We start from the raw sequence: 24,607 nt of genomic DNA on the forward strand, positions 1-24,607 counted from the left end.
CTGGCACCACCATCAGACCCTGCTCCGGGCTGGGGCTGAGCAGCGGGGCTGAGGTGCTGGGAGCCTGCACCGCAGTGCCAGGAGAGGCAGGGGGCTGTTGAGGGAAGCACCCGGCCCCATTTCTTGGTCAAATTTGGTGTTTGTGGAGGTTGAGGTGGGGACAGGCCATGTGGGGAGTGTGGTGCTTGGTGTGGGGTCGCCCTTGCTGGGTGCGGGCTGGGTACCACAGGGACCCCCCTGTGCTGCATCTGTGCAGAGCTGGAGGAAAACCCACCAAGGAGCAAGGAGACGCTCCCATCTTTTTTACAAGTCCCCCTAAGAAAACGACATCATTTAGCCCCAGGGGTTAAACCCTCCCGCTCTGTGCCCCCACACACAAACCCCCACAGCATGTGCAGAGCCGGGCAGGCGCCGGGGGAGCCCGCGGCTATCGCGAGAGCGGCTGACGACATGACACGACAGGGCACGGGGCAGCGGCGGCAGCACCGCCCCCTGCCCGCGGCGGCCCCCGTGAGGAGCTGGGTGGGGGCCGGGGGGAGCCACGGAGCGCCCCGTGCACGGAGCCGGGCTGGGGGCGCTGGGTTTGGGGCAGAGGAGCCCCAGGAGAGCTCCCAGCGCCTGCCAGGGCCTGAGGGGCTGCAGGAGAGAGGGGAGGGAGCCTGCAGGGGGTAGGGACAGGCTGGGGATGGCGTTAAACTGGCAGGGGGCAGGCTCAGGTTGGGTGGAAGGAGGAAATTCTTCATTCCCAGGGCGGTGAGGCCCTGCCCAGGCTGCCCCAGGAGCTGGGGGTGCCCCATCCCTGGGGGTGCCCAAGGCCAGGCTGGGGGGGACTGGGGGCAGGGGGTGGCTCTGGGTGGGCTTTGAGGTCCCTTCCCACCCAAATCCGTGGGTTCTGTGGTTCCATATACACCAAGTGCCAGTGAAATGGGACCCATCGCCCTTTCTCCTGACAGGAGCACCCCTCACACCATGCCTCACCCCTCGCACCATCCAACCTAGAAATTTTAGGTCAGAGGTTGGACTTGATGACCTTGAGGCCTCTTCCAACCTAGAAGTTCTGTAATTCTGTGCCTTATCTCCCCCCTTTCCATACAGCCGCTCGCAGCTCTCAGCTCTGCTTCCAGGCTGCTGCCTGAGAACAGCGGTGGGAAGGGGTTGGGGTATCGCTGCACAAACAGATCTCTGTGTGCATAGCTGTTGGGGAACGGCCGTGCCAGGATGCGCAGAAACAACTAGTTATGAATTATTTACATATCTTTAGTTGCTGCTCGTCGTTTGTTATTCCTCTGTTTAAACAGTTTGTCCTCTGTTCCAGGAGCAGAAGGAAAGCCAAAATGACTTCAGTGACAGCTCAGATATCCCACAGAATGACTAGTAAGTAGTCAAAGTAAACAACTTAGGAAGCAAATGCAGCCGGAAAAATTATTCATCCCATCCGCACAGCAGATTGGTCAGAGAAAAGGAATTTCTGTTCTACAGAAAAACTTTGAATTTAAAAAACAAAGAAGAGAAAAATTGTTTACCTTTCTGACAGGATGAAAGTGTTACAAAGAATGTAATTGTGGTTCTTTCTTTCTAAAATGTGAGAACATCAGCATCACGCAGGAAAGGAAAAAAAAATCAGTTAAATAGGTGACTTTTTTTTTTTTCCTTATCAAAATGAGAGAGAAGTGCTTTATTTTGACTTTTTCCCATCAAAAATTGTGTGGAAATCAGTGGTTTGCTGTGCAACATTTGGATGAAAATGAAATCCATATTTGCTAATGAAGCATAACTACAGCAACAGCTCCAGTGCTTTGTTTCAAGTTACGGGTCTGATCCTGGCACTAATCTCCCCAGAAAGTCTGTCCAGTTAAGTGGAGCTTCTCTGGACATGCACAGGGTTCCACCACCTCGGAGATAACTCACAGAGGCTTCCTGCACTGGGAAGGGCCTGTGCTCATCGCTAATTTATTCACCATGAATAATTCAACCACTTCTTGTCATTGCTTTGCCACACATGTTTCTGCCATAGCCTGCATTTGATTTTATCATGAAAACCTCGAAACTGGAGACAGAACGTAAGATGTTTTCCCACCCCCCCAGACAGAGATGCTCCTTGCATTGTGCTGGTGGATGGAGCAGAGAAGGCAAACATGGGATGTGGAGAGCTACAGCATTATTAGTTTTGAATGTTTGTATTTTATTTACAGTGTTAGGCACAAAAAATAATACCTGGTTTCTAAGCATAGGTGAGGTACAGAAAAAATTGCATTTTTAAGTAAATAAAAAAAATGCAGAGAAAAATCAGTTTTTCCTCTGTCTAGCTTAAATATGAGAATACTGTAGGTTTTATTTTCCAGGTGAATTTTTGTTGTTTTGACTCTATAAATAAGCCTAGCTCCATCGATCTCAATGGCGCGATGCTGATTGACACCTACTGAGGATACATGCAGAAGTATTTTTCCTAATGAGCTCCTTCTGAGCCCACGATTGCCAATTGATGTGGCAATTACATATTAATGTGTGCGACTGTGCACAATCAAACTGGGCTAGAAGGAATGCAACCTTTTGTTTCTTTAAATTAATAAAATATTTATTGCAATCAACTCATATCTCCCAATTTGTTGCCAATTAACTAAAGTGTTTGGTGTGCAGCTCATTGAGGGTGTGGCAACAGAGCTGCACTCACGGAACAAATCGGAGGCTTCTCACGCTGAATTTCGCTCTTTTCCTTCTTTCCAGGTAGGAGCAGAACAGCAGGAGCTAGAATACAGTGAGGACTATCCCCTCCAGGGAGAACCATCTCCAGTCATCAATAGCAGACGGCCAACATACCCATCATCAAGGCAAACTTCTGTTGGTGAAGACCAGAGATTTTGGTCTGTAAGTGGGATTTTTAAAAACTTCTTTTTTTTTTCTTTTTTTTTTTTTTTTTCCAGGAATGTTGACTTAAATGGGCAGAAGGTGGAGAGGGTTGCAATGCAGAGTGAGACCAAGTTTTGAAATGCGTTTGTCATGGAAATACAAATCTTGTTTTTCAGCTGGCCTGGTTTATGGAATAAATTACTCCAATTCTATGGAACCCCAGTATTATGGGACTTCAAGTCATGGTAGCACATGTTTATATTTATACAGCAGCTAAGAAAGGACAGAGAGAGTACTAGGGATGTTATCTTGGACTGGTAAAGTACATTCAGAGCTGCCGTAGGCTGCACCATTATTGCTGGAAAGGTGACTTGGCTGCTTGGAAGGCAAGCACAGGCTTTCATGGTGATGTGGCAGCTCTGGAAGTCAGTGAGAACAGGTTTGGCTTGAGTATGAGTATTTAGTGAACATCCACCCCTGTCCACTGCTCTCCTTCTGGTTGTTTCTGAGCATGCCCTGCCCCTGGGACTCAGCAGGAGCTGCACGGCTGATGTGCAAGCCAAAAAAAACCCCAAAGCCCAAGTTCTTCCACTGCCCCAATTCTCACTTGTGTCCCATAGAAGTCTGTTATTTAAATTATGTTCACAGCATTAATGCTTTGATGGCTCCTTTTTACAGCATTTTCCTCTCACTTGTTTGTTTTTAATTTAAACTAATGAGATGTTTCTGCATTCCTTCCTCTGCGTCAGAGAGCCGGAGAGATTCATTAGAACTCCTGCGAATTCTGGAAATGAGTTTGTAAAATCTTTACTTGGGACATTTCAGATGTGCACACGCCTGCTGGAGGAAGAGCCAGACCCCCCCCTTTTTTTTTTTTTTTCTTTAAACAATTTTTGTCAAAGTCTGTGATGAGGAACTGTCTCTTCATAAAATCTGTCTGATAGGATCTTTGATCTCCGTTAGGAAGTGGAGCTAAACGAGGAGAGAATCAGCATCAGTAGCGTATTTCATCCCAACTTCACAGCTCTGATGCAGGAATGGTGATTCATCCCCCAGCCAGGCCAGTTCTTTCAGTGAGCCTGCCATTCATGTGAACTAGGTCTAGCACGCTACCGTTGCTCACATAATTATTAATAAACTGAATGTCTGCATCTAGAATAAAATCAAATCACGTCTTATTTTCCAAGAATGGCTAGGCAGAACAAAGCTAACTTTGTTCTAGCTAAATAACAAGAATAATAAAAAATAATAGATAATAAAAGCAGCCTCGCGCCAGCAGGGTGAACGTTCAGTGTGGACTCACACCAGCAGAGTGTGAAGAGCCAGGGGACATGTGAGGTGTCAGCACTGCCACTGCTTCTTGGCTTGACCCCTTCATGAGCTGCAGACTGTTTGGAGCTGTTCAAGTGTTCCCTTGGAAGAAGAGCATGGGAAGAGGCATGAAGGCTAAGGGACTGGAGGAGGACAGAGATTCTTGTAAATCTCCCTTCCTTTGCTTACGGTAATCCCATTTCATCAGCCCTCTGTTTCCGATGTGATAGAGCCTTCCTCTTTTTATGTGAAATTAGCACTTCATAACCTCTATACGGAAATGGGGCATCGTTTAAATACAGTCAGTGCAGAAGTTTTGACTGATTACTGGATCAGAGCCAAGGAAACTTAATGATCAGATATGGATAGCTATGCAGCACTAAGCACCAGGGAAACCATCCCTCTGGAGCTGTAAACCGGGCAAATATGATAAAAGACAGCAACCACAGAATTCCTTGGTGCCAATTTTCAAAGGCACTTTTCAAGAGGAGAAAAGTGCTCGCAGTGATCTTTATTGCTTGCGTGATACGTCTCCCAGTAAATGCACTGAGAAATGTGGTACAAGTATCTAATGTTCAGCCAACTACCACTAGTGTGTGCTGTTGCCGGCCGTTGCCATAGAAAGTAGAATAAAGTTTTTTTTTTTCTTTTATTTTTTCATCTAGGTGTAAAAATAAGTAAATCTGGCACAAGCTGTAGTAGAGGAGAAGGAGCTGATGGTTTCTTTAAGGACAGAAAGAAGTAGCATATAAAATAAATAGTCCCTTGTAAACACGGTACTGCAGCAGGTACTTGCTGCTTTGCTCCGTCAGGGTGCAACCCTTCGTATACTTCCCACTGCAACATTATTTCTGATGAATTATTGAGGTAGGAAAGATATTTTACCCTCCCAACCAGCTCAGGCGAATCATTAAGTGCATCAAACCCTCTACTATTTTATCGAACCTGAAAACATTTTGAAAAATGAGAGAGGCATGTCTGCTTTTAACACAGATTTTATCCTTTTTACATTTTTCCCAAAAGCCCTCTCTGGACTTGGGGAATTTTCTTCATTGTTCATGGGGCCTTATGTGTTTTGTTTTGTGTTTTTTTTTTTTCTTTTTAAGACAATGTTGAATTATTGAAAAACACTAAATTATTTATTTTCTGATCAATAATACATTGGATGCTCTGCTACTTATTTTTATTATTGACAGAAGCAAGTTGGCCGCCTGAGATGAGAATACACTAAGATGAGGAAGATGCTGCTGTAATCAAGGCAATACGGAACCAGATATGCAGTGACCACAAGCTGGGCTACGGACGTCCTTCCCCACTAGTGAATATTAAGTGTCTTTGGAAAGAAGTGGTTCCTCCTCTGCGGAGGAAAGTCTCACAACACAGGGTATGTATGTCCTTACATCAGGCTATACATCAGAGCTGAAACAGTCTCAGGGAGAGGCTATGATGGAGTGAAACACAAACTCCTGATGTGCATCATTCCAAGAGTGGTTTGGGGAGATGGAGGTGGAGATGTCCCTGCCAGCACACGACAGCCAGCCTTGCAGGTGGCACAGCTCAAGGGACATCCATTTCACAGAACAAAACAGGTTTGTGCAGGGTGTCATGGTAGAATATGACCTGTATGTCTGTGCAGTACAATCAGGTTCATATTAAAGATGTTTTATACATAACTGAACAGAAAGCATTAAAAAAAAAAAAGAGATAAGGCAAATTAATCAAATCCTCAGAAATATGTAAAACACATAGAGACCAACTAATTGAAGAGTTATGCATCCTAGGATGATAAAGGGATTACCAGATGGCGTCACTTATTTGTCTTGAGTTATTTCTGAGAAATTATAGGAGGAGGAAATGTATAGGAAAGGAGGAAATGTAAATACTGTCCTACTCATCAGAAAAAGTATGACACAGTCAGCTACAGTCATCGAATTTCTAAATCTGAAATAAAAAAGGAGAAAATATTTCTTTGACGGTGGGTTTATGCAGAAAAAAATAATAATCTTGAAGACAAATTCAATATCTTATTAAAATAGAGTTACAGTTACTAGCTGAAGGGAATGTGGTGGGCACAGTCTATTTGAATTTTAGAAAAGCATCTGATGCAATCTCTCATAAAATTTTAATCTTGAAATAAATTAAAACTGCCTTTGATATAAGCACAGCAACATGGATCCATAACTGGCTAAAGAATCATAAAAAGAAGAATGAAAAGTGGCATTTACATTGCACTGCAGGAAGTAGTGGTTCTTAATGCAACCCCGATAGGAATAATTGGCCTTATTTATTATCTTCCTAGCAATAGAGAATAGGAAGTGCACCGGCATGTTGCCAGACCAAACAGGAAGGCAAATAATGGACACCAACATTGCGAGGAGGTAACAGAGGGTTTTTCTGCCCATGGTGGACCGTTACAGTAGGCATACAAAGTGCTTTAAATTCATGGCTCTGCTACACAGAGGTAGCTTGGGCAGGCAGAGACTGGCGCTGCAGGCAGCTCTGCTGTTTTAAACCAACATGAATGCAGGAAAATGAAATGCTTGTCTTTCGCAAACGGTAATGTATGTGGTATTCATGATATTTATACATTTAGTGGTGTTCTCCCTTAAATGGATATTGCCTGCAAGAAAGAACTAGCGGTGACCCATTAGGAGACCCTGGGGGATGGGTCCTGTGTGGTGGCTCAGAGCTGGGCTGGATTTTGACCATCCGCTTTTGGGGAAAAGCTAAACTCTTCTCCCATTTTGCTGAGTTCAAACCAGATAGGACTAGGGTTGCCAGTGACTTATCGTATGAAGATGACATTTGGACCAATGTGCACAAAGGTATTGGTGGAGTGTTTTATAATGCAGTACAGCAGTTCTGGGATTTGGGACTTGTTCTAAAGTTCCAACTCTAGTTAATCCATGTGCACAACAGAGAGGATCCCTTTCTAGTTTGTCTGGAGGGAAAAAAAGGAAAAAAAGAGAAAAATCAGAAATTCTGGGGAGAGCAAAAATTGAGCTGGAGAGTCCAGATGCAACAGAAGTGAGAAGCAGCTCCACACAGTGGTAATTGACTCTGAAGACACTATTCATCTGAATTACTCGGTTTGCAAGGATTGCCATCCTTTCCATCTTCACAGAGGAATTCAATATATTCAAGAGTAAAGCTGTGCAAAGAACTGATTTTTCTCTCTGTTGCACAACCTGAATAAGGAAATGTAAAAGAAAATCATTTTACATCAACTTGAAGCAATTCATAAAATCCATTTAGTGAAATTAAAGTAAAAAATATTTCTCGTGAAATGAAAGACTTTCATTATGCAGCTTTTAATTCTTTTAAAATAAAATCAATGTCCTGCTGTTATGTAGCTTGAAAAGCTTTGTTTAAAGACATCAAGAAAAAGTACCCTAGTTTAAATATTTTTTCCTAGCAATTTCTTTTTCCAAAACAATTTCTCAGATTAAAATATATTAGGAGAATATTATTTTTTCTTCAATTTCAGCCTTTGTCTTTCTGATGGAATATGTTCCAAGGAAAGTCTTCCCCACCTCCAGCTGATTCTGGAGGCTCCCAGATGCTTCCTTCACTTTGTGCAGTGCAATGGCCATGGGTAGGCACTACCTTCTCATTGCTATTTCTCAGGAAAAGCCCCAACAGCTCTAGTGTCAGAGAGGTGGCAGGGTCACTGGGGTGGCTGATGGTGGCCCTGGTGCTCTCCACTTTTAATCACAGAGAAGACCTGCACTGGAGAAGTTTTGGAGTCCAGCTATACCTGTGGAAATCAGCTTCAGATCATCTGGGATCTCCACAGATGTCCTGTTCCTTCCCACCCATCCTCTTTAGCCTTCCTTGCCAAGGCTCCCATCACAGCGTGGACTAAAGCTGAGCTCATTAGCACAAAGAGGAAGCAAGTTCATTAGCTCACGTTTAGCTTGATGGAAACCACAGCTCTGGGTCTGTGAGCACATAGCTTGTGTGACACCACAGCCACATGCCTGTGCTCCATCTTCCTGCCCTATAAAGCACCGATTGTCACATCTGGAGCTCCCCGCTCCGGCAGCCTTTACTGCATTCTTCATTTTGATGCCACGTTCCAGGCTTTAAATTGCTGAGTCCCCTATTGCTCATTAGCAGGCGCAGAGAAATGGCTTTTATAGACCCATGTATTAAACAAATAAAAGACGTCAAGGAAACTTAAAAACAAATCCAGCTGCTCGCAAATTTACTGCGTGAACATTAAACTCTCATTAAATGCACTTTCATAAAGGGTGGCTTTATTTTTCAAGTCTGAATACCTGTGACAGCAGGAAGTAAGGTTATCAAAACATGCCAGCTGAATGAAAACGTCGCCCAGCCTAGGGTTTATAAGTCTCAGTGATGGTGCAGAGAAACCAGAGATTTCTGCCTCTTGTCCTCCTTACAGCCAAGGCTGATGGTGCCCCAGGAAAGGGCTATGGAGAAGGGATGGCTGATGCTGGCTCGGGCAGTCCTGGCAGAGCTGCGGGTGCACACACAGCACCCACATAGGCGCTGTGCAGAGGCAGGGAGAGGAATCTGCTTGCTGTGGCATATTTACGCATCAGACACTGTATTGATATGGACATATGTGAGCAAATAGAATTGGTTTATTCTCTATTTGAATTTTTATCTGCAAGAATAACCCATTTATTTCTGAATAATCCAGGCTATTGAATACTGAAAGCCCTCCTTTGACTGCAAAAGTCACTGCTCCACAAAATGCTGGCAGAAGATGCTCGGCGAGCCCTGGGATGCATTGGGCTTGTTCCTACACGGCTCCTCTGACCCCTGACCAGTGCCAGGCAGACCTGCAGCCTGATTCCATGTGGCCTTGCTCATTTTCTATTAATATTTTGCTAATGTGACTCCTTTATTCCATTTCTGGTTGCAGTAGTAAAAAGTGATTTGATACCAGAAGAAGGGATTTATATCTTTGGGACCCAATTTTCTGAATACTGCACAAAAATGTACATACAGTTCTTGGCAATGAGCTGGATTTTGTATGCAAATTGGGTTGCTGTGTGTGTAATTGCCCTTTCAATGCATAATTGCCCATGGGCAGTTTTTGCAGAAGATCCTATCAACGGCATGTGCAGATAAGTCCTACATTTCTATTCACTTCAGGAAATGTGCCCAGGCAGGAATTTAAAACCAGACACCCAGGAGGGATGAGAACTTCTCAGCGATCTGGAAACAACGAACACGCGGGCTGTAACCAGCAGGCAGGATTTTGTGGACATGATGAGCCTGAGAAATGGAGAGGGTATTTCTGCTGCAGGTTCAGGACAGCCCATAGCAGAGGCAGGCACCTGGAGGGGACGGCAGCAGCTTCCCAGATCTCACCTGGCGATTGCAGCGCTTGGAAAGCACGGCTCAAATTAACCCTTCCCTCTTCTGCCCGAGTGCTGAGCCACAGATGAGGAAACCCCCCAGAATTATTTTTGGGTATTCATTCCTTGTGTGAATGCTGAGATAAGAAGGGGCTGAAGCCCTTTCCTTCAAACCACAGTGGAGAAAACCTGCTGCAGTGCCTGCAAGAAAATTTCAGAAAACTTTTGTGAGTTTTTACTGAAACCACAAGCCTTTTTTTTTTTTTTACCCTTCCACAATTTTTCTGTCTAACTTTTTAAAGGCACTTTTACTGAAGATTTACTGATAGAAACCTTCTACTGAGTGCATTTGATCGCTCCATATTTCAGAAACAATGTAAGAATGGAAAAATCTCTCTCTTTAGGCTCCATTATCTCACACTCCTGTTGTCGGCGCTGAGTTATAAAGAACCGGTGCTACGCTTAAAACGCTGAATGGCTTAACTGCTCAGAACATAAAATGAAAGCACTAAACTTATCAGTTTTGTGTAAAAAACATGCACTTTTCCCTTACAATAAACAAATAGATATATAACAGCAAGCAAAATAAAGCAGGCAAATGCCTCGTCTTCTCTCCTTGGTGTGCGGGGCTGTAGTTGCCTGCTGTAAGAAAATACATCGCTGGCATTGACTTTAAGCTCCATGATGGGAGTGAGAGTTGTTGTCTGTTCACAGCCTCAGTGGCAAATTGGGTCATTTCCAGGGGTAGTACTGTAAGAGATTTTGTCTCTGAAATTGGAGTCCCCTCCCCAAATGCACAGGTCCAGCATAGCTGTAGGGAGCACCCCAAGTTTGTGTTGCGGTCGTGATCATCCTGCCAGCGATGAAAATCTGCTGGGCCAGCTGTGTCTGCTTGTGATAAAATTGATAAGATAAATGATTTTTGTAGACAAAGGAAATGCAGGATATCTCATTTATCTGGACCGAAGAAATCATTTGATATAGTGCCACATGGGAAATTATCAGCTCAACTGAAAGCGTGGAGAATTTATACAGGACCTGTAAAGTGGGTACAGCACTGGCTAAAGGGAGGCCACTGACAGCAAACACCGAAAGGGGAATTATCGCTCTGAAGTGAGGTTACCAGTAAACATCCCCCAGGACCAGGAGCGGGACTGAACATATTTCATTTCTGCACTGACCTTGGAAGGGAACGTGGGAGTGTGCCAATGACATTTACAGCTCATGCAATGTTGGGAGCATCGTCAGTGCACACCGGGATGGGGCTATTAACTGATGACTGACCTTGAAAACTGAAGTAATAGAAGTGGGATAAAATGCAATAGTATATAACGTATGGGCAAGTTCTTATGGAACAGCTGCAAAAAATTCAGCTATTTGTTAGAAGTGGCCGAGTGTACTTGAATGTCACAGGTTAACCATTAATGGCCAATTATATGGTCTCAGGAATAAAATGGTCAGATATATCCAAGTGGGATTTCCAGCTAGTGCTGGAAGTCCAGGGAAGCACTAATTCGTTTTCACAAAGGTTGGTCTCATCTCATCAGAGCTGTGTGCGCAGCTCTTCCCAAAAGCGCGAGAGCTACGAATTCAAACTGCAAATGGTCCAGCGAAGGGATCTGGGGCAGTCAGGGGAACACAAGCACTGTTCATCTGAGAGAGGAAGAAAGCACTTTGTTGATTGAGGTGAAGACTGGGTGTGCACAGTATGGGAAGGACAAATGGTTTAAATAAGCCAGGAATTAATTTAGGCTTGAAATTAGAGGAAAATCTCTGTAGCAAGAAGTGGGGACGAAGCCCTCAAACAGCAGTGTCAGTGGGGTGTGAGCGGTGCCTGACAAAGTTCTCTTACTGGAGCTGCAAGTGGCCATCAGGAGCTGGGGGTCAGGCTAAGGAAGACACTGTACTAGTTGGCTTTAGCATTTTACACCTGGATCTGAACAGCTCGGTCATGCAGTGAATGGGGCCAAAATGAGACCACGAGATTCACCTGCCTGCAGGCCACGTGGATTGAAAACCCAAAGGAGCAGCCTGGGCACCGCTGTCAGCTCAGCACTCTTCAAAGGATTCCGAGGAGACGTACAGAAAACGCGTGCATTTGCCAAAACCGGGCTCAGGCCATGAATGATTCATGAACAGAAAACAAGGCTACATTCATCGGATAATTTATATGTAAACCACTCATTCCTCCAGCTACAGAAAAAAGCCCAGATCCCTGCAGGTCAGAGCTGTAAAGAGCCGCCAGCGGTGGGAAGGATGCCCTTGTATTTATGCCCTGTGAGGTTTTCCCATCAGGCTGTCACCAGCCCCTCGCTCCGCAGCACCAGGGATGCTCGTGCCCTTTATCACTCACCACGGACCATCCTGGGTGCACATCCATCTGACGTGCTGATTTCTGGGGTGCTGAGCTTGCTGCAGGTGCTTTGGTTTGAGCAGTAATGGCAGCGCTCACTGAAAGCCAAAATCCTCACATCCAATGTCATCTGGGGGGCTGTGGGCATACTGCGATTTGTTGGGATGGAAAGAGGCTTTGGAGGCATCTGTCCACAAACCCGCTGTATATCAGAGATCAAGGAGAGAGGCACTCAAACACAATCCACGTGTAAAAGCAGACTGTTTTCTGTGCTGGAGGGTTCTGGGGTCTCTGCAGATAGGCAGTGCTAATTACTGTGCTCATTTTAGTGTTGCTAATGTCCATTCCTCATTACGAGCATGGTCCAGGGTCACCAAAGCTTTCTTATTAATTCCACAACTCTGCGATGGAAAATGAACTGCAGAGAAAGCAGGAAGGAGACCTCAGCTCTGTGTTGGGAGTTTGCCATTGCCCTGCCTAGGACAAGCCCAGCCTCGTGGAGCTACATGGTTCCTCCAACGTGAGTCATCCTGCTCAGCCTCCCCGAGCTCTGTTTGGTAGGATCCTGGCTCTTTCTGTTTGCTTTCTGTGCAGTGCAAGCATTTGCCCGGCGGCTGGTCAACAAACAAACAAGAGCATTCTGTTTAAGAACACGTTTTTAATATCCTTCACTAGTATTGATCTGACAGTTAAGTCACTGAATGGTCTTGAATCTGCTGAAGAACATAATAGACAGCAAAAAGATATTACGACCTCAAGCAAATGGCTCGAAACCTGTGAAATTTACCTGAATGTGGTCACCGAGCACCACTCACCTCATACCTACAGGAGAAGCAGCTCCACCAATGAGCTTTTTTAAACCTCTTACAGCAAACTGGGCCACATGGACAACGGCTCTGCCCCAGTAACGCTGCTGTTATTTATCTTCTATTGGGAATAGGCAGAGTTAACAGACAGTTTATGTTTAACCAAACATCTTTTGGTTTCAACTTCTGAGAGCGTGATTGCTGAGTTCTGATGAATTTCCAAGTTTTTAAGAAATTAATTTCATTTAACATCATAAGCTTCCTAAGGCACTTGCTTTCAAAGGCCTGTCATATCTGCCTGTGTCTGCCACAGATTTCCATTTTTTTCACATCCATATGTTAAGAAAGAAATGAAAAAAAAAAAAGCAAAAATGCCTGGTTTGATTCTAAGTTGCAGGGTTTTGATAACCAAATCCTTTTGTAAGCTGGTAGAGGCAATGGCCACCTTCTAATTCATGGCATTGTTTCCTTTCTGCAATCTCCACGGCCCTGGGCCTTGCTGCCAGAATATGCAAAGAAGTTTCTTGATTGTCATCTCTACCTTGCAAAGCTGTTCTTGACTTTGAAACTGCTGCAGTTCTTGCAAGGCTTGTTTTCAACCTGAATAATTCTCAGTATTTTCCCCACAGTTCTGCATAGCCTTCTGGTCCTCACTTCAGTGTTGGCTAAGCTGTCACTTACAGGAGTGATGCTGTCATTACAATATTTGATTGTTTTTTAGTATAGCTATCGTTGAAAGCATTTCATAAGGAAACTAGTTGGTTATTTCTTGCAGTGAAGCTGGTGGCAATGCCAAGTAGTGGGTGTGGAAGAACTCGCCTTCAGCCTCAGCATTGCTGTAGCATCAGGCCCACAAGCTGCCCCTGCCTGCATCTGGCCCTGAAGATGACACCTGGCAGAATTCACACACCTTCACTTGTCCTGCATTACTCCTCCAGGCACCCCAAATACACTTGCAATGGACACCGTTACCATTGAACGCTTTTTGCAGACCAGCAGTTAAACGAGGATGCCCCCCTGAGCCCCCAGAGGTTGCTCTGTATCAGTTACTGATTTTTGGCTTACTATCAGTGCTGTTTTGATTTGTGCTTATGGTAAATACGTGGTCTTATGAGCTGAAACACAATACTTCTCCCCTAGGGCTTACCATAACCAACTCTTCCGTTTTGCTGAGTGTACCAGATATTTTTTCTTTCCTATTTGGAGCACGGAGCCTTTTTGCTGTTCCCTTGCAAAGCTTTGCCAGTCCCTCATTTTGCAGAACAGTCTTTTTTTTTTTTTGTCATTGCTGAACATTCACCAGTTCAGCAATGCTGATGGACTTCAACTTTGAGAAAACTGCTGTTGAGTTTTCTGTGTAATATTTCACTGCTATTTTTATTAACGCTGAAAGTTTAACTTATTTTCCAAGGTCAGTACCTTCATGGACCTTCTACCACATAGCTTCAAAAAGCTTCTACCTGCTTTTAAAAACTGGTTTGTGTGCTGCTTCTTTTTTTTTTTTTTTTTTTTAACTGTTGGAATCTTTCATTGTTAAGGCCTACGAGGGGGTCCAGCTGCTATAACCTGAGAGTTACAACCCTAGCGCATGGATGAAGAGTTTTTATGTCACTTCTTTGAGAAGCCACTTTGCCTTCATGATCCATCTCCTTCCTCTGGTCTTTACTCAAATTGCATTTTCCAGCATTGTTTGTTCTTTGTTTTGCGGAGAGCTTCTCCTGCTGCTTCTGTGAGTATATTTTGGAGAAGCTGATGTTCCTTTTTCAGCTGTCCCCTGCATGCTCTAGATGTCCTCACCCACCCTGCCTCTAGGGTTATTGCCTGTAAGCTGGCAGTGGCAGTTCAGTCCCTGCCGGTGGTCATTCTGGAGCTGCGGTTGTGATAGCAGGTAAACACCACCAGTCTTTCACTATTTTGATTTCCATAACCCAGACTGCTATTTGATTGCTTTTCCCTCACACTGGTTGATTTTTCCTGGCTGAAATATCTCATTGTTTAGAGGAAGTCATGCCTGGATTTTCATTAGAGTCTGGAGACAACAGAAGAGCTGACCCTCACTCATCCCCACAGCTTTCCGTAGGTGTGTGATATTAGATGAATTCCAACCACCTCACTGCCTCCCAGATTATAAGCAATTTTTTCTGACATGCAAATTATTAGTTGTGTAGACATTGTACTAAAATCAGAATCATCCGTATAACGTAAAGATTTCAAACTCCGTGCAAACTTCTGCAGAAGCGTTCCTGCTCTCAGCAGTGCTTTGTAGTTGCAGTAAGGGCAACTCCTGAGAAGCACAGCAGCAGACATTGTATTGTTTTATGGATCACAGGGCTGGCTCGTCACAGATCTCGTACGTTTATCCAGTACAACGGCCTTGGTATTTGCCTGCATACCGGGATCACAGGCATTCTGCCTCTCCCTGGATATGTCTCCTCTGAGGCTGTAAAATTGTTTGAAATCAAATACAACATTTTAATGATCTTACGAATTCTTGGGTAGAGTTACTGCCTAAAATAACCCATCACATCCAGTCAGAAGCAAGTGTCCTGATTCAAGTCTCATTGCCTCCAATGAGAGGCATGTAAGGAAACCCGCTGTCGTGTGAAGAAATTCTTGGAAGCAATGTGCTGAAATAGTTGCAATGAAGGGTGAAAGCAAAACGGTAGGTCAGGGTTGGCACTAAAATTTGCTGGTTGAACACTCCATTAATGACAATGGTTTAAGACCTGGCTTCCATACCAGGATGGATTTCCTGCATCCCAGTAAATACCTGCTTGGAGGAACAAATCCCTGCCAGCTCCAGCCTTTGAGCTCTGCACTGTGAGTGGACAAACAGCCCAGCCTTGAAGTTGAGTGCTTTACATTCAGTTTGCAGTTTGGGTGGCAGAGGAAAGGCTCTACCTGCCTGCCTCTGCGGCACCTATTCTGCAGAGAATTTTCATTCCCAGTGTTTTGGAAGTGGCTCCTTCCCCCATCCCCAGCTGCACGTGACAGGCTGACATGCCAGCTGAAGCCCTGAGTGCAGCATCTGCTCTCCTCCCCCCTGCATCACATGCGCGGACCCTATTTATAGCAGGAGAGGATTTTTGCTCTTATGCATCATTCCATCCAGCAGAAAGCAAAACAGAAGGAGAAGCTGGTGCAAGAAAATGCTTCCTCGAGCCTGATTTTGAACAGAGAAAGGAGGAACAACCTCCTGCCCCTCGCAGTGCTCTCAGAGCACACAGCGGCACGTTGGCCGCTGTGCAATGCCCAAGAACCTCTTGGAGGCTACCATACCATGGGGATGAGCAAATTTGAATTGAGCCAAGTGTATTTAGTTTTTAGAAGACTGGCATAAGTCATCTTTATTGAATATAATTTAGTTTTAACATATTGCTCTGTGCTTGAGTTATTATCTTCACTGTGCTTGGAGAAATAAATTACATTGAAGCCTTTATTTTTGACCTGTGACATCAATACACGCCATGGACAGATTCCAAAATCTTATCAGCTTTGGCATGGCTATTAAATTACAGTAGTGAACAAACCTCTTTAGAAATGAAAAATGCTTTTGGAGCTTTGACCTTTTACATTTCAATTCGTAAAGAGCCCAGTGCAAATGGGAAATGCTGATCAAAATCCAGTTACTTTAATCTTGCAGGGTGTCCTTTCTGCAGAAGAAAGAACAAAATGTATCTTCGTGCTTCTTAGCCCTTCAGATCTCGACACCAAAGTTTGCCTGGAACTATGATATTTGGTGCTAGAAAGCAGCGCTTATCAGCACAGAACACAGCAAATTAGCCAGAGACAGATAGATTCCAAAAAGAAACCTACTCCAAAATGAAGATAGGAATTAAAATTGGACAAAGGCACACAGCTATTCTTCTGGCAGGCAGTCTGCCGTAGTTGATGTGCAGAGAAGATGCACGAGGAATGTGCAGTATTTTAACCTCCGCTCCAGCTCTGCCTTCAGCGTGCACCGAGGCTCCTTCTGTTTGGAAGATGGGGAATTGAACCGAAACTGGCATTTTGTGTGTTCTAAAGCCAGTTAGCAGTTCGCCAAGATTTGGGTTGTTTTCTCACTTCTCCCACTGTGGCTTCTGTCTTCACAAACCATTTTCCCTCTTCCAAAAATTCTGCATTATTCCTTGTGCAACACATGGCAATGTGAAGCCTGCAGTGTCAGATGGGGAAATAGATTGGGATCAAAGGACAAGATTTAGAAACTGTGTTGCAGAGCAATGTGTAGCAGCTGGGCTGAAATAAATGTCTCTGTAGCAAAATTGACCAGTTTACAGAAAATATTATCTAACGTTCCCCATGTTTTTTGACTTTTCATCTATTTTCAAACAAGTGGAGTAAATGCCTTAGTGTTTCCAAACCTTTCAAGGAAACCTAAGATAGCAGGTGCTTTCCAGAGAGGTGTTGGATATTAATTCCTTTCTCACTACTTCTCCTAGCTCAGCTTGCTTTCGACATTATTCAATAGTGCTTTATGTGTTTCTGACAGTTTTCAGCGAGAGACAATGTTTCTAGTGTCAGTAAGAACAAAAAGCAAAAGTTACACTTAAATTAATGAATACAACTGGACAAAGTCTTCTACAAATTTGTCTTTCCCTACTAAGCTTTAATGAAGCAGTAACACTAAGGAGATGCAGAGGAGTTTCTGGATTGTTTGTGATTTTTCAAGAGAGCAATTCCACCCTAGGACATCCATCAGCAGCACTCATTTATATTCCACTTTAATCCTGTATTACCTTTTAATAGCTGGTGAAAATCTTGACATTCACAGGAAGGCAGTAGCTAGTTTCCTTGCTGAATCAGAACAAGGCAAGGTGCAACTGTCTGGGGCATAGGAGGGCTCCTCCGTTAGTGAAGGCAGGAAGATAATTGAGTATACTGATGCACCAAATGGGACCTGCACTTCTAAATGGATAATTACAGGCCAATAAACTCATTAAGAGCAGCTTTGCAATTAATTTTTATTTATCTATTACAGGTGCAATATTGGACCTAAAATTATGGACAGCAAATAGTTAACAGGTCTGCAAGCCAGGTCTGTTAGCCAGACAGTTAAAATAAAGCACTGAAAAGCCTAATGTATGTTAATTGAATGCCAGTTGATTAAACATATTCATTGAGGTTTCACATATAGGTCATAAGTAATCTATCTATTACATACTTGTTAAACCTCATTAAATAATTGCCTAGTGGTATTTAACATGCAATAAGTATCCCCTGAAATTCAACTAAAATGTATTCTTGCTTATGAATTTGCCTAAGTGAATCGACTGAAGAGTGTTAAAAAAGACTTGTTAAATCAAATACTGCTAGTGAAGTTTTTAAACAGGAGAGATCTGCTGTTCTGTAGTGCAAGATATTCCAGTAAGCCTACTAAAAGACATACAGTATCTGCACAATTATCCATGTAATTCTGTGCTGAGGAAGAAGATTAGTCGCTGCAAAGCCATGCTCAGGAGCACGGAGCTGGAGTCTGCAGGACAGAAGCAGAAAGCAGTGCCTAGGTCGGGAGAGGCATTGCAAGGCATTTGCAGGATGAAAAAGCCTGGAGCTGCAAACCTGACGTCTATTTTCATGAGTAAAAAACTTCTGCTAAAATCTGAATGTTTTTCCCCAGATACAAGGCTCGTTCATGCCACTTGTCCCTTCTGGGTCATTAATATGATCTTGCAGTCACAGACTCGTGAGCGGAACAAGCCAAGTCCCCTTCCAAACATAAATTAAAGCCTCGTGGAGTCTGTGGGAGGCACTCACTTTAAACCACACATTGCTCATCGAAGGCATGAGTAAGCTTAGGCACTGTGTCTAAATGATTTGCCTAGACTTTCTCAGAAAAATAGATGGAGAACATCATCAGAAACCTTCAGAAATCTAAACCTTGCACCTCGGTGGTGTCAGGGAACGCGTGGAGTGCACTTAGCTTCAGCTTGTGAACTGCTTCTGTTCCTCCAGAACAGACACTGCCGCAGAGCTTGAAAACTTTCCCCTCCTCCAGCCAAATGCATGTGGCTCGCCTCAGCCGTAATTGATAATGAGCAGCAAAAAAAAAAAAAAAAAAAAGTTTATCAGCTAGAGCTTAGTTGTTGATGGATTACTGAGACATCTGATTGTGGCACAAATGACCAGCTCATGCAATTTATAATACTTCCTGTGATGCTCAGCATCATGGACCAGGCTCTTTTCAAGAAGATAGATGCAGTTTATTCTTCCCTGGGTCTTCCCAGTGTGTTTCAGAGCCCAGGAGCACTGGCAGGCCAAAGCACCCCCTGCCTGCTCCCTCCATGTTATCTCCAGGTGCTGGCGGTCTGGGGGCCATCCAGGTTGGAAGTGACAACTCCGGGAGCTCCTCTCTTGTCTCACACAGGGCCAGAGAGACAGAAATGTGGCATTGAATTAGAAACCTGGAGATCTTTTCTAATATCTGAGAGACATTTGGCACTTAATAGAGATGGGATAGAAATTTTGCTGAAATCTGCTTTTTTTAAGCTTATAGGGAATTTGTAGGCAATGTTATACCATGAGGATGAGAGCAAACACCTGGGGAGCACATAGACCATAACAGGCAGGAACCGAGTGCTCAGTGCAGCTGGCCAGTATGCCTGAAATGCCCACTTCAGAGGAAAAATGCGCAAAACTCTTTTTCAAAATTCTGCTTTGCTCACCAATTTGCCAGAACCCAAGATGCTCAGCAGAGCTTTCTCCAGGGGCTGTGAGGACCCCAGGTCAAGTTTCTGTAAGTCTCAGCATCCTTAGCAACAACGAAGTGCCAAATAGGGAAGCCCATTTCCACGAGCAGCCTTCCCTACTTTGTAGCCAGCTCTAGTTTTGGAAATACACTTCCAATATCCTTTGCACTTGTTTTAGCTTGCCTCGTCTTTAGCATGTAGCTCAGAAAAGTGGCCTCATTTAGAAAGGCACCTTCTGAAATGTAGTTCTGAGACTTAAGTGGGTATTTGGAACGGCCACCATGTAACTGAAGCGTGTGGCCACCACGCTAAATATCCTGTGCTTGCAGGCTGGTGTTGTCATGTTTCTGTGGTAAACATTTTTGAAATAGATGTAATGATTTAATGTTTGCTGTAATTGCAAAGAGAGGAAATCCAGGAACATTGCTGAATACACTTCTAAAACATAAAAACAGCCATTAAACAATATTATATAATTAAGTTTCCATTTAATGGTGTTTGTGCTTCTAATTCTAATCTGGAAACGTGATATATGCTCCCACTTCATAGGTGTGCTGTGAGGTTATTAGCAGGCAGTGATGATAAGACTTTGAGTTTCTTTAATGTTTGCATTATTAAAGAATGCCTTCCTCATGCTCACATAAGAGAATGGCAGAATTACCCTCGCAGAGGTGAACACCAGTAACGCAGGAGCACTGTTTCCGTCCCTCTGCTATTTCAGGAATAACTTCTGCCTTTTTGCTTCACCCAGGTGTTGCAGCTCCTCCATCTGCACCAGCCTTGCCCCTAACGAGGGGCTGCGGAGTGACTCTGCCTCATTTAATAAGACCCAAGAGAGACAAGAGGGAAGGAGAGAAAGGCTTCTTGTGCACGTTGAAGGGAAGTTATGCTGGAGCTGCATGGCAGGAACAAAGAAGTGATTCATAACTGAGGCTGAGGAAGAGTGTGTGAAGGGAGAGAAAGGCAGGTATTTTTCTTACTTGTTAAAGTGAGGAGTTAATTTAAGTGATTGAAATCAATTATTCATTTAACTTATTTATATAACTTGTTATTTTTTAATGTTAATGTGTTCAATAACACTCCAGAAATGGGCTAAAGGTCTTACAGCAAGCAGCTGCAGATGCCGGATACCCAAAACTTTTGTCACGTGCTGGCTTAGGCAGGTGGTGAGTGCTGTGGTCCCTGGAAGCCTATAGACAGGCTCTGGTGTCTGCACAGCCTCCTAGGGTGTTCAGAAGGCTGTGTTTATGAATTTTTTTAAATAGCAAAATTTCTTGTCCTCCCATCACTGACATTGGGATGAAAGAGGAGAGGTTTATTGGCAGTCAGTAGGGGTAATGAAAAATCAGAATGATGGCGATTTAAGAATCGGTTTTATGGAAAGACAAAAAGACATGGTAGCATGTGCATGCATCAGGTGGTTAGAGGCAAAAGGCTTTACATTGTGCTTGGTGTGATGGGTTCAATGTGCTTCATAAAAAAAGGTCAGTATCATTATTTGCATTAGCCATAGAGGAAAACCGAGCCTGAGCGTGTGACTTCCTTGCATTTAACACTAAGTCAGTGCCAATCACACGAGCTTACTTACACAGCGTGAGGTGCATAGTATGGTGAAGGACTGTCAAGTACATAATATGTGCAAATTTCTCATATCAGGAATCATCTGGACAGCACAGAGAAACAATACTCACTTTAATCAAATAAATGAGCTAAAAATACAGTAGTTATGAAATGCTCCTTAATGTTATCTCCTGGACAAAATTGTGCTATCCTGTAAGAAAGGAACTACTTCTCTCCAGTCTATTACACTTCTTTGTGTTGCTGCAGCAGAGTGGAGAAAAACCTATCTTTCAAACGTTGCCATCTGCAGCAAGGTTTTAAATGGTCTCTTACAAACATTCATTGGGAGGTAAGCAGCTACATGGGCATCAGTCCTCTTACGAAGGAACGACTGATAAACGTGTCAGGACAAGCTGAGTGGAGTGATGCCCCAGCACCTGCCCCACTGCCAAGCCAAAATAACGATTTAGATTGCCAACAGTAACTGCAAGGTAGAAAATAGTTTTGGTAGACCCTTAGGTAGGCTACATTTTTCCTGAAAGGAAAAAGGGGAGAGTTTAAACTACTTGTACGTGAACTTGGTGTTAAATTAACTGTAGGTAGTCAGGAAAGGAGTAAGGCGTCATTGCCAACAGAACATCTATTCACCAAGAAGCAATAGCCAGGGAAGCCAGCATAATATTTGCTTGCATTAGGAAAGGGCTAGCTGATAGTACAATATTGTTTTGTAACTTTTATATGAAGTGACACCTGGACACGGACGCTTTGCTCAGTTTTGCTCTCCAGCCTTAAAGAAGGATAGGACAGAAATAAAAAAGGTCTAGGGAAGGCACTGAAAATGATGAACAGAATGGAAAACTGCAGTGTGTGGAGAGATTAAAAGATTAGAACTATATATCCTAGGTGTTAGAGGAATAAGGGGTAATGATAGAGAGAAATAAAAAGTAACAAAGTGTTTAAAGAAGGTAAGGTGAGAACTCCTATTCCTCGAGCAGAAGGCACATAAAATGAAATTAAAAAGCAAGTAGTTTGGACCTTTATAGGTACCGTGCAGCAAGGTAGCAATACCCTGCAGAAGACTGACATCTGTGTAAAGTGTCCAAGTACCCAGCGGGAGCACTGACCCTGCAAATAAAACCCCTCGTGGTCCTGAGCTCAGCCCAGCCGTGAGCTCCTGAAGTCTGAACGATTATGAGGCAGCTCAGTTCATTAACAAATTTGCTGTCTCCACTCCTCGAGCAGCAGACAGAATAACTTTCAGAGAAAAATACAATTTTATGTATCTCTGTATTGAGATAGAGATCAGTCGTCCCCCCTTTATTTCGTTGGAGCTAATGAACTAGAAACCTCTCTGTGTGAAATCTGCAGTGATAGGAATTATCCTCAGCGGCTGGTGCAGCAGCTATCTTAGACACCACATTAAGTAAAGCACCCCATCTCTGCTGCGAGATTGTTCTGATTGCTAAAAGGATGAGCAGCTTTCTAAAGCACATCTCAGCTTTGGCTGACCGGGAGCACCCGGGTCCTGTCCTCAGCAAACCTGAGCACCCTGGGGTGCGACAGGCACAGGTAGTGCAGGGATGGGTGCAGCATGCTCACAGGGGTTACTCCGGGCCTGCTTTCTGGAGGTCAGTCAGAGAAAGGCACAAATTCCAAAATCGTGCTCAGCCTCACAGCCAGGGCCCTGGGCTGCTCCTTTGACTCCGTTTCAAGCAGCCTGGGAGCCTACTGTGAGTCATGGGGCGCTGCCGTGGGCTCAGGGAGGAGCTGTGATGCCGGTCCTACTCTCTGGCGTTTATTAAATTATTTTTCATTGCAGCAACAGCACTGTGGGCTGAGCACTTCCAGGGAATTGTTGCACTTCTCAGATGGTTAATCACTTGGCCTTTGGCCCCCTGCCTGATAACTCAGTTTGACACGTCCTATAATTACTGCATGCAGAGTTTTATTACTTAATTATGGTATCAGCTATTGCAATTTAACGTGCCATCAATCTCTCCATACCAGCCCCCTAGACACCCCCAAACAAAACTCCCCTTTCAATCACATTCTTCTGCAAATTTTCACAAAGGAAGGAAGTGAAGAACTTGTGCTTTGATCCATACCTTGCAAAATTTGCTAAAGTAAAAAGTTCTTGCCCATTTTCCATGCCTCACCCACTCTTCCACTTCCGAACCCTTTGATTTTCAAACTTCCATAATACATGTACATCGAGCAGCCAAATCGCCTCATCCTTTTTAAAATGTCTCCTAAAAACAAGTGAAGGCTCCACCACACAAGCTGTTGGTTTGGTTCAATGTCTGTCTGGTGCTTCACAGGCTGCATGCTGGGCACACTTAATGCTGAACCGTGTCCTCCTGGGGACTGGCGGCCCAGCCCTCCCTGGCCATCGCATGCCAGCTCCTGGCACAAAACATTTCAGCGTGCTTTAAAGACCAGCTTCACCGCTGTCGTGTCATGGGAGGTAGAAACCACTGCTGTGCTGTTTGGCCTGGGTTTTGAGGAAGAGGTTTAAGCCACCTCTTATTCTTGTGGCCATTTCTTTAGGGGAGGTGTGAAGCTGAGGTTCTGCAGCGGTTCCTGAAGGCAAGATACTTGTGATAGCTGAAAGGAAAAGCACTGGTGAAAGATGATTTTAAACCGTTTTAGCTCTCATCAGCAGACCCCAAAGCAAGGGTGCGCTGATTTATGACAACCTCTCAGAGCTGCCCACAGACTGTTTGACAGACCAGACAGACACAGATTCTTAATAGCACATGGTGCAGCTCCATCCCCTTCCACCTCCAACATCTCTCCTGCACCAGGACCAGAGCTCAGCATAAATCTGCTGTGCCTGAGCCAGGGGAATTGTCCCCCGGCCTCCTGCGGCTTGGAAGGGCTGCTTCAAGAGATAGAATTAGTACCTTGATGCCCAGTATTGATCTCTCTTTGATTTATACTCCCTTGATCTGATTTTCTTCTTGGCGTCATGAGTATAAATCAAAAGTAACACCCACAGGAGTCAGAAGTTAGGCTGGCATTAAGCTTGTGTAAGTGAAATTGAGGTTCCGCTTCCTTAACTTCAGCCTCTCCTGGTGTGAAGGGAAAGCAGATTTGGGTAACGCCAGTGGTCTGAATCACAGGAGTACAACACAGCCAGGCACTGCAGGATGCAGTCTTCAGCCATTCTTTTTATTTACTTCTTGAACCTGGATTTCAGAGGAATTAATCCCTGGATTCTCTCCCATAGCATTAGTCTTTCACCTCGAAACATCCCTGCGCACAGTAGCCAGCAGTCCTCCCGTTTGGACTTCGTTTGGTGGTAGAATTAAGTGTTCCTGGTGGGATGTGAGGAGGGAAGTGAGCAGGGACAAGAAAACTACTTCTGCAGAATGATGTTCGGCGCGTGACCATTTTGTGTTGAGTCATTTGGGCAAGAGCCCACAAAGAGAACAAAATTCTGTAACCACTCAGTTTTCATTCCCGAGGTAGCTCAACAGCTAACATTTCTCCTCCAATTTCAGTGGTGTTTCATAGCTTTATCCAAGGGATTATTACAGCCTTGAGACTCTCCTTAGGAAATTCTCTCTGTCTTTCTAAGACCACTCTTTGGATGCCCTAAAATACCCGTTAGTTTGTCCTGAAACTCTCTCATGTACTGAAGAGGTGCTGCGTAGTGAAAAAGAGCGGAAGAGTGGTCTAGGTGCGCTATTTTTCTTCATCATGGCA

The 24,607-nt window shown here is 44.2% G+C and overlaps 1 protein-coding gene across 3 annotated transcripts in view; it reads left to right on the forward strand.

Annotated features, from left to right (window-relative positions):
- The first annotated feature begins 424 nt into the window (after positions 1–424).
- PTPRT (protein tyrosine phosphatase receptor type T) overlaps positions 425–24,607 on the forward strand; it is a 564,167-nt gene continuing 539,984 nt past the window's right edge. The window contains exons 1-5 of one of the 3 annotated variants that reach the window (XM_068700265.1): positions 425–510; positions 1,316–1,374; positions 2,725–2,865; positions 5,355–5,542; positions 20,091–20,302. The gene's annotated coding sequence lies outside the window, so the exon portion shown is untranslated. The other 2 variants (XM_068700263.1, XM_068700264.1) reach the window with 2 other exon arrangements.

Source organism: Anas acuta, chromosome 16 (genome assembly GCF_963932015.1).
Source record: "Anas acuta chromosome 16, bAnaAcu1.1, whole genome shotgun sequence".
Taxonomy (NCBI): Eukaryota; Metazoa; Chordata; class Aves; order Anseriformes; family Anatidae; genus Anas; species Anas acuta.